Below are 11,158 nucleotides of genomic sequence, written 5' to 3'. Positions count from 1 at the left end.
AGTTTACAGGGACTTCAAGTATTTTAAAATAAACAGCTATCTTAGCACATGTTAGTAGCCTCTGGGCTGGCTTTGTGTTTTTTATCCTTTTTCCTCTTTTTTAACTTCATATTACAAATGTTTCTCATGAGGCATGTATTCCTTCTCTGTGGTTGTTTTCCAGCCTCCAAATTCCTGGACCTCTGGCATTAGAACAAAAATCTCTTGACAGTTTGAAACCGTGGTTCTCGAATGTAACCATACCTTAGAATCACCTGGGAAGCTTTTAAAACGCCCATTGTCCGGGCCTCGCTCCAGATCAGTTAAGTCAGAATCTCCAGGGGCGGAACCCAAAGCTTCAGTATTTCCATAGCTCCCAGCTGACTCGATGTGCAGCCAAGCTTGAGAACCATTGGTGTAAAGGGAATGGGTTAGAGGTTTGGTGGTGACCAGGCAGGGCTGTAATGCCAGCTTTTCAAGGAGACGATGCGAAGCAGCCAGGCTGCCCTAGAAAAGCCCCAATCCCTGGTAATTTTCTTCTTAATGAATGCATCCGAGCAGGAAGATGTCAGCTGAATGCCATCAACACAGTCCACAGAGCTGCACCATGTCGCGGCGTAGCGGGGTGTGTTAGGAGCCTGCTTCTTGGCTAGGAATTCCATGCTGGGGCCTGTGGCTAGTGGATGCAGCCAAGTCAGCTTTCCTCCTCAAAGCAACGGGATCCCAACACCTGTTCTCCATGCCCCTCCCCACCCCACTGTAGCCAGAATTGCAGGCATGGTGACAGATACAGAAAGAGCTGGACTACATGGGTTTGAATTCTCGCCCTTCCACTTACCAACTGTGCTGCAATCTCCCCATCTGTAAAATGGGGCTAATGTTAGTACTACCTCATGGGTTATTACATATAGTGAGTACTATAAATGATCACATCAATGGCTTCCACTCTGAATAATATGAATTACACTGAACAGGCGCTGATACAGTACAGACCTAGGTAAGCGGTGGTACAGGGCAGAGGGAAGGGGGGGTGGGTCTCTAGCGCACATGAAGCCCTGTGGTCTTGTTAACATTCAGACTGATTCAGCAGGCCCCAGCGCTTTCGCAGGACCCCGGGAGCTCTCCCCACTGTTTCCCCTTTCTGTCTCATCAACTTTTTGGAGGTGCACTTTACATTCAGTAGCAGGCACCCATTTTAAGTATACAGTCTGATGTGTTTTAACAAATATATATATACACCTGCAAAACCAGCTCCACAATTAGAACATAGAACATTCCAGCACCCTAAAATTTCCCTTCTGCCCCTTCCCAGGCAATCCTCACCCCACCCCTGGCACAGACAACCTACAGTGTTTTTTAAAAAGTCTAATTAGTTGCCAACATCTAAAAAACAGATTTCTTGTGAAAATTCGAATGTCTGGGTTCTACTGGATTGCAATGGAGTCCCTGGGTGGAGCTAACAGTTAACATAGTTGGCCGCTAACCGAAAGGTTGGAGGTTCAAGTCCACCCAGAGGCTCCTTAGAAGAAAGGCCTGGTGAGCTACTTCTGAAAAATCAGCCACTGAAAACCCTATGATGCACAGTTCTACTCTGACACACATGGGATCACCATGAGTCGGATTGGGAAGTGGACAACCCTGGGTGTGCCTTCCCAGAAAGCAGCAGTTGGCCGCTCACTCTGATGGCAGCTGCACTCCTGTTCGCCACAATCACACCTGCCTGCTTCACACATTTCCATACCTGCCTGTCCGGCCCTCCAAGGCTTTTGAGCCTGCAACCCGTGGTCTTTTCTGCAAACTGATATGTTTCCAGGTTTTTCCTTTTTTGTAAAACCCTCTATCCCCAAGGATTCCATGTCCAGGTCCTCCAGGGCATTTCTGCCATCTACAACTGGTCTCCCAAGTGCCTTCAGGTAGCAAGGTCTCCCCCGACACGACCCTGAACTCCACAGCTCACCTAGACCCAGTACATGGACAGCACCTCTGGCCCTCCCTTCCACTGTTAGTGGGAGGCCAGCCTGGCCACTGGCATCTGGCTTCTCCCTGCCAGTCTTCCTGCAAAGTGTAATCAGGGCTGCTATCCACTGGGACCAGGAATGATAGCAGACTCATTTGCATATGTGACCTAAGACAGTAATTAAACCCAGGCGCCCCAGGGGTGAGAAGTAAGCACATTAATTCAGAAGCAATTAAAAACCCTCCAGTGTCACCTGTCACACCGCCACCACTTTTGAGACTGGCTCTAACTGATGACAGTCACCTTCAGGGCGCCCTCTTTTGGCCATCACCAAGGCTGCATGATTTTAAGGAGGGGAACGCTCAGACTAAGGGGTAGCAGCTTTCCCAGGCTCTCAGGGCCCACGAGGCTATCACGGAGACGCTGCTGTGCAAAGCGGGGTCCCAGTCTTCCACGCCAATCCTTTCAGTTACTTCTCACACACAATGAAGTAGGCATTATAATCATCCCTATCGCGTAAAGAAAGGAACACTGGTGGTGAAAAGGTTAAGCAACCAAAAAGGGTGGCAGTTCGAACCTACCCAGCCACTGTATGTAAGAAAGACCTAGTGATCTGCTATTCTAACAGTTACAGCCTAGAAAACCCTATGGGGCAGTTCTACTCTGTCACATAGGGTCACTGTGAGTCAAAAAATTGACTCAGCAGCACCCAACAACAACAGCATTGTGTTGAGAAACTCTCAGGCCTAAACAGGTGACTAGTAAGCTGGTGGAGCCCAGGCGGCGTGGTGGTTAAGAGCTCAGCTGCTAACCAAAAAGTCATTCAAATCCACCAGCTGCTCCTTGGAAACCCTGTGGGACAGTTCTACTCTGTCCTATAGGGTTGCTATGAGTTGGGACTGACTCGATGGCACCTAACAACAACAAGCAAGCTGGTGGATGTGTTGTCACCTGCAAGGTGATGCTGCAAGTCCTCTTTCAGGCTGACAGACACAGAAGGTATGAATTCTGGTACCTTCACAACCTCCAAAGCAATGTCAGGTGATGACGTGCCAGGCCTCCAGTAATCAGAATTCCAAAGCCAGAGGTGTCCAGGAGAAAGAAGGGGATCCCCAAGCAACTATGATCCAGTTAAGGACAAAAAGTTCCTTTCCCCAAAAGGCCATTGGCACCTCCCCCCAGAGTGCTTACAAACTCCCTTTCCCTAAAGTCTGAAGCTGCCCTCTTCCCATCTCAGCTAACCTTGACCTTACAAGAAGGAATCCCTGGGCTGTTTGTGTCTGACTGTGGCTCTGACCCACGTGAGGAGTCCTTCTGAGAAAGTTTCCATTTCACCGGCTCTCTGCAGAGTCTGGACAAGTCAGGATTGTTAACCAGTTCCTGGACATTAGGATGCTGGGGCTCTGACGTTTTGAGAAACACTTCCAAGGAAAGAGGGGCTGCTGTCTCTGTGAATGTCACATGCATACCTGCTCCAGCCCCTACTCCAGCCGATACTCTAGCCCCCTACCCTGCTTTATTTTTCTTCAAAGAACTTAACATTGCCTGAAATATTATGTATCTGCTCTTTATTCTTCCTCCACTAGAATGCAAGCTCTGTGAGAGCAGGGATTTTATTTTGCTCGCTGTGGGGTATCCTATGCCAGGTGCCCAGGAATGAACAAACGAATGGACAAACCCCACAATCCACACAGATGCCCTTAGGTGCCACACATAAGGCACACAGCGTCCTCTGCTGGTGGGACCTTGGTTGATTCTGAAGTTTGGGTGCTCAACATGAAAAAGAGAGGGAACCTTTGTATTTGTTTTGTTTTGTTTTTAATTTTGCAAAGATGTTTTTCCAAAAAGGTGGTGGTTGACTGACTGCTCTGACGGGGATCACAATAGAGAGTCCTGGACAGAGCTGGAGAAAAATGTAGAACAAAATTCAAACTCCCAATACACGACCAGACTTACTGGTGTGACAGAGGTTTAACCTTCAGCCAAAGAGTAGACAGGCCCATAAAACAAACAATAGTATGTAATTCAACCATGTATATGAGACCAAATGAGCACACCAGCTCAGGGGCAAGGACAAGAAGGCAGGAGAGCACAGGGAAGCTGAATGAATAGAAATGGGGAACCCAAGGCCGAGAAGGGGAGAGTGTTGACACATCGTGGGGTTAGCAACCAATGTCGCAAAACAGTATGTGTATTAATTCTTTAATGAGAAACTAATTTGCTCTGTAAACCTTCATCTAAAGCACAATTTAAAAAAAAAAAATGGTGGTGGTTGAATCCCAAGGGCATGATCTCAGAAGCAATGAACTAGAGAGGGATCCCCCAGGCCTCAAGGTATTTACACAAGGAGGGGTCATAAGATCATGAGGAAGGTGAATGCCTTGGTCCTGGGAGATGCTGAGTTAGTTCCTGGATCCCACAGTTCTGGGCTTCTCCGAGCTGCAGGAAATGGCCTGGGGCTGCTGGGATCCTCACAGGCAGTGATAACCTTGGGGAAGCCAGAAACTTCCAGACCAGGAAACTTAGCAAAAACAAGGGCAAGACCAGGGAAATGACTGCAGCCACCTCAGGAGCCTACTTGCTTTCTGGGCCACCCCACAACAAGAGGAGCCCTAGTGGCAGAGTAGTTAAGAACTATAGCTGTTTACCAAAAGGTTGGCAGTTTGAATCCACCAGCTGCTCCTTGGAAACCCTATGGTGTTGCTCTGAGTTGGAATCAACTTGATGGCAATGGGTTTTGGATTTTGTATAAAAAGAGGCCTAGCCAGGCTTTCACATCAAAGGGTGTGAGCCTAGGGCTGTGAGAGGACGTAAAAAGGGGACTACCCTTTGGCCACCTAATCCAGGTACCTCATTGTTCTCTCTGAGGTCTTCTCATTTTTCCATTGAGATAAAACTCACCATTTTAATTATTTTAACATGTACAATGTAGTGATTTTTAGTATATTCACAAAGTTGTGCAACCATCAAAAAAAAAAAAACGAAAAAAAAAACCAAACCCATTGCCATTAATTCCAACTCATAGCGACCTTATAGGACAAAGTAGATCTGCCCCAGAGGGTTTCCAAGGATCAGCTGGTAGCATCCAATGGCAGACCTTTTGGTTAGCAGCCAAGCTCTTAACCATTGTGCCACCAGGGCTCCGTGCAACCATCACCACTATCTAATTCCAGGACATTTTCATCACCCCCAAAAGAAACTCCACACACATTAGCAGTCACTCCCCATCCTCTGTTCCCCCAGCCCCTGGCATCTACAAATCTGCTTTCTGCCTTTACGGATTTGACTACTCTGGACATTTCATGTAAATGGAATCCGACAATTTGTGGTTTTTTTGTGTCTGGCTTATTTCACTTAGCATAATGTTTTCAATGTTCATCCATGTTGTAGCATGTATCAGTACTTTATTCCTTTTTTATGACTGAATAATATCCCATTATATGAGTATACCACCTTTTGTTTATCCATTCATCAGTTGATGCATATTTGGTTTGTTTCCACTTTTTTGGCTATTTTGAATAGTGCTGATATGAGCATTTGTGTACAAATTTTTGGATGAGGCAAATTCTTTCAATTCTTTTGGGTATATACCTAGGAATGGAATTGCTGAATCAAATGGTAACTATGTTCAACATTTTGAGGAACTGCCAGACTGTTTCCCACAGTATCTGCACCAATTTACATTTCCACCAGAAATATATGAGGATTCTAATTTCTCTACATCCTTGTCAATACTTGTTATTGTCTATCCTTTTGATTATAGCCATCCTTGTGAGTGTAGGGGCCCTGGTGGCTCAGTGATTAAGAGTGACAGCTGTTAAAGGTTGGCAGTTCGAATCCACCAGCTGCTCCTCAGAAACCCTATGGGGCAGTTCTACTCTGTTCTGTAAGGTCATTATAAGTAGGAAACGACTCAATGGCAATGAGTTTGGTTTGTGAGTGTGAAGTGGTATCTCATGGTGGTTCTGATTTACATTTCCCTGATGGTTAATGATATTGAGCACCTTCTCCTTGGCCATTTTTATATCTTCTTTGGAGAAATGTTTACTCAAGTCCTTGGTCCATTTTTAAATTGGGTTGTTTATCTTTTTGTTGTTGAGTTGTAAGAATTCTTTATATATTCTGGATACTATCAGATATATGATTTGCAAACATTTTCTCCGGTTCTGTGGGTTGTCTTTTACCTTTTGTTTTCTTTTGCTGGTTGTGCTTTTAGTGTCATACTTAAGAAATCATTGCCTAATCTAATGAAGATTTTCACCTGTTTTCTGAGAGTTTTATACTTTGGGCTCTTAAATTTAGGTCTTTGATGCATTTTGAGTTAATTTTTGTATAAGGTGTGAGGTAGGGGTCCAACTTTATCCTTTTGAATGTGGATATTCAGTTAGCTTGGCACCATTTGTTGAAAAGATCTAACCTCTTTTTCGTCGAGGTTTTAACAACTATCACCAGATCACCTTAAAAACTGTTGAAAAGGTGGCAGTTTTAGAGAATGTGTTCACGGGCTGTGGCCATCCTCAGCACCCCACCCACCACCAGGTATGTTTTCGTTATCATTAAGCAAAGAGCCCTTATGGTGCAGTCAGAGCTGTCAAAATTGTTGCCTTATCTGAGCTTAAACCCCAGCTAGGTCTGGGAAAAACTGAGCCCCTAAGCCAGTACTGAACCTCCCACCTGTCTGCTATTGTAGGCCCACAACTCATAGCCAGAACATACTATGCCTGAGGGCTATGGGGCTAGAAAAGTGACCCTCAGTTCTTCCCAGCCTTATGCTAGTGCAGCTTCTGCCCCCACTGGTATGACAGTGAGGGGTCCCTCCATCCACCATCCTAGGGCCACAGTCAGGGCCAGGACTAGGGTGAGGCAAGAGAAGCACCGAGGGGGCAAATGGAAGGAGGCACTCATTCTCACTAGCACTGGCCCTAGTCAGGGTGCTCATCTTTGCTACTCCTCAACTGGGCAGTCCACCACTACCTGTCAGTTTGTCGTACAGCAGTGGCTTGTGTGTTGCTATGATGCTGGAAGCTACGCCATTGGTATTTCAAATGCCAGCAGGGTCACTCATGGTGAAGAGGTTTCAGCAGAGCTTTTAGACTAGGAAGAAAGACCTGGTGACCTATTGCTAAAAATTAACGTATGAAAACCTTATGGATCACGTCAGAACATTGTCCAGCTTACTTGCTTTGGACGTGTCAATAGGAGGGATCAGTCACTGGAGGATATCATATTTGGCGAAGTAGAGGGTATGGAAGACCCTTGGTGAGATGGATTGGCACAATAGCCGCAATGATGGACTCAGACATGATGGAGATTGTGAAGATGACACAGGACTGGGCAACATTTTGTTTTTTGTTGTACGTAAAGTCGCCATGAGTTGGAGTGACTCACGACAGTTATCCAATTGAGCAGTAGGTAAGCTAATGGTCTGGGGACCTGGGTGTAGGAGTTTGCGCAGGAGCGTGCCTTCAGCAGCAGGGGGCGCTGTGGGAGCTAGCCGGAGCTTTTGGCGGCTTGTCCTGCTTGCTGGCCCTGCCTGGCTGGCTTTGCCCTCTGGCCCTTCTATCCAGCCCCTGGGACAGCTGGCTGGCATGGTTTGCCTTCCGAGCTGCCTGTACCCTGTGGCTCACGGAGGTTCTGAGCCAGGGGTGAAGCCAGCCCAAGCTCCGGACGAAGCTTGGTGAGGCAAATGGAGCTGTTATTGGATAAAGGGAAATTCCTGGACAGCAAGTCCGTGTCAACACCTCTTCTCTCTATCACCGCAGACACTGCGGCAAGGTGCCGAGCACTCGCCCCCGCAGAGGCAGCCTCAGCACGCACAGGGGACAGTGAGGTGAGACCCCCTCCTTGGCTTCCTCTAGTTTTAGACCTCTTAGGAAGCCCCTCTCTCCCTCAAATCTTTCACGTGTTGAGGACTTTTCAAGGAACAAAGGGAAAGAGAAGGAAACTGAGTCAAAGAAGGAGGAAATGGTACGCCTCCCTGCCCTTTCCACTCCGCCACCGTTTCTGTGCAGACCGTAAAACCGAACTCTGGGGTCTTAAAGAGGTGGGTCTCCTCTTGCCTCCCCTGCCTGCTTGGAAACAAAGCAGCGCTGAAGGTGCTGAGCTGGGCCTGTCCTCCAGCACAGCTGTGTTCGGCATTGCCGGCCACGTAACAGAGACACAAGCAAACAAGGGCTCGGAAAAGGACTTCCTGGGACCAGCCCGGCACTCTGAAAATGAGCGGGGCCAAGGTAGCCACCTAGTAAGCTCTCAAGTCCATGTGCACCTGCTTTGAAGCACACTAGCAGATACAACGCAAAATAACTGACTTGGAGGCTGCTGTGGTCAGACTAGGGTCCCTGGGTGGTGCAAATGATTTGCTCTCAACTGCTGACCGAAAGGTTGACTATTTGAGCCCACCCAGGGTTTCTACAGAAGAAAGGCCTAGCAATCTATTTCTATAAAGATTAGAGCCGATAAAACTCTATGAAGCAGTTCTACTCTGTTGTCAAGAGTTGGAATCCACTCAACTACAACGGGTTTGGCTTTATTTTTTGTGGATGGTCAGTCATGGAGTCTCTGGGTAGTGCAAAAGGTTAAGGTGCTCAGCTGCTAACCAAATGGTTGGCGGTTTCAGTCTACCCAGAGGCACCTTGGAAAAAAGGCCTGGCAATATACTTCTGAAAAATCAGCCATTGAAAACCCTGTGGAGCACTGTTTTACCCTGACACACGTAGGACTGCCATGAGTCAGAATCGACCTCCTGGCCGCTGGTTTTGCTGGTCATCAGACTGAGACTTAAGTTGACAGCTTCCCACAGGTGCCCTATGCCGCCTCCTGTCCCCACCTGAGTGACAGCATCTGTTTCCAGAGGCGCTCTGGGGTCTGATTTCTAGGCTTGAAGGCTGGCTCTGCCCCAATGCTATTCTGGGTTCTTATTCAATTCAGGGGGTGTCAGTGACCTGATACAGGGCAGGGCCCTGGTCTCTGTGCCGACCTGTCTGGGGAAGAACAGCAGAGATGGAGGTGAGGGAAGTAACCAGATGCTTGTTCTTTTCTCTTGGTCTTCCTGTTCATGTCTTTGCCCTGTTTTTGTGGAATGTTTGGCCTCATCTTATCCTCCAATATCAAATAAATACCGTTAGCCTCCAAAGAAAAGAGGCTAAAGTACTTGGCAGAAAGAACCTGTGGTGTTAAAACGCCCTTGTAAATCTCTGGCCAGGGCCTCTGATGTTGTTGTGTGCCACCGGGTGGATTCCAACTCATAGCGACCCTATGTGACAGAGTAGAACTTCCCCATAGGGTTTCCTAGGCCATAATCTTTATGGGAGTAGATTGCTAGATATTTTCTCCTACAGAGCCACTGGTAGGGTTGAACTGCAGACCTTTCAGTTAGCAGCAAAGTACTTAACTATTGCGTTACCAGGGCTCCTTAGAACTCCTATAAGCCCTAGATAGATTAGCAGCAGAGAGATAGGAACCCTGGAGCAGAAATAGAGACAAAGGCTGAAAAAGCAAAGGCTTGGCCTACCCTTCTCTGACTGCAGTGGAGGCTGTGTATTGAGGGGCTCTCAGCATGGGTGTGGCCCCCTCCTCCCAAAAGAAGTTCCCTCCATCAGTACTGGATCACACTGATAAACACAGAACTGATGTCTCCACATCCAAGTCACCTCAATTCAAGTGACCAGAAGTATAGAGCCTTTGTATAGAAATTAACCACTGACCTCAAGTGTTTGAGTCACCAACCTTATGCTCTTGTCTGCTGGGTATCCTTTGTCCTAACCAATCCCTGCAAAATAGCAGTGCATTTACTGCATTTCCTTGCCAGAACCTGAAGTCCATGGACGTGGTGGGGGTGGGGCAGGGGCTCCACAGGGTTGTTGGTGTTCAAGGTTCGGGAGAGCAGAATCCCTCAGGAACCTCACACAGGCCAGGGAGATCAGGGAGTGACGTGTCCTCAGACAGTGCAGGAGACCTCTCGATTTGGCTCTTGCCAAAACCAATGTCTGTCACACATAAGCCCGCAGCAGAGCAGCTGCATTTTTCACATCGACAGGGCTGTCAGGAATTCACACAGAGACAGTCACAGACCAGCCCCTCACTCAACTTTCCTCGCTTGGTAAGGGATCTCTTTTCTTTTTAAACCATTTTGATGACTAAGGTGCGCCTGACCCAAGCCATGGTATTTTCAACCACCTCATATGCATGTGAAAGCTGAACAATGAATAAAGAACACCAAAGAAGAATTGACACATTTGAATTGTGGTGTTGGTAAAGAATATTGAATGTACCATGGACTGCCAGAAGAATAAACAAATCCGTCTCAGAGGAAGTATAGCCAGAGTGCTCCTTAGATGCGAGGATGGCAAGACTTTGTCTTGATTATTTTGGACATGTCATCAGGAAGGATTAATCCCTGGAGAAAGACATCATGCTTGGTAAAGCAGAGGGTCAGCGAAAAAGAGGAAGACCCTCATGAGATGGACTGACACAGTGGCTGCAACAGTGGGCTCAAGATGCCTAATTTGTGAGCAGGAGAGGATTAACTCGTAAGCAAGGTATGCATGAGCTTATAGTAAACAAAGCATGCACTGGCTTAATTGTGTTTACTTACTAACTGTAGTGTACAATTTCAGATGTAGTAAAAAACAAGTGAAACTGTGCACTACAGATTAGTAAGTAAGCACAAGTAAACCTGTGTGTACCTTGCTTATTGGGTAATCCATCCCTGATCGTGAAGATAACGCAGACCCAGGCAAGGTTTCATTCTGTTATACGTAGGGTCACTATGAGTAGGAGCTGACTCAACAGCACCTAACAACAGGAAGAAACATCCATGGTATAACAAAAGTGCTTATACACAGAATGGAATATTACTCAGCCAGAAGGAGAAATGAAGTTGTGATACATGCTACGAAACCACAAAACCAAACCTGTTGCTGTCCAGTCGTTTCCAACTCATGGTGACCCCATGTATTTCAGAGTAGAACTGTGCTCCACAGGATTTTCAATGGCTGTGATCTTTAGAAAGTAGATCACCAGGTCTACAACATAGATTAACGTTGAAAGCATTATGTTGAGTGCAAAAAGTCTGTCACAAAAGGACAAATATTGTTTGATCCTGTTGTTAGGTGCCATTGAGTCAGTTTCAACTCATAGCGACCCTATGTACACCAGAAGGAAACACTACCCCCTCCTGCGCCATCCTCACAATCGTTGTTATCCTTGAGCCCGTTGTTGCAG

The sequence above is a fragment of the Trichechus manatus genome, unplaced genomic scaffold (genome assembly GCF_000243295.1).
Source record: "Trichechus manatus latirostris isolate Lorelei unplaced genomic scaffold, TriManLat1.0 scaffold00133, whole genome shotgun sequence".
In the NCBI taxonomy this organism is placed as follows: Eukaryota; Metazoa; Chordata; class Mammalia; order Sirenia; family Trichechidae; genus Trichechus; species Trichechus manatus.
This window is presented reverse-complemented; position numbering follows the sequence as displayed.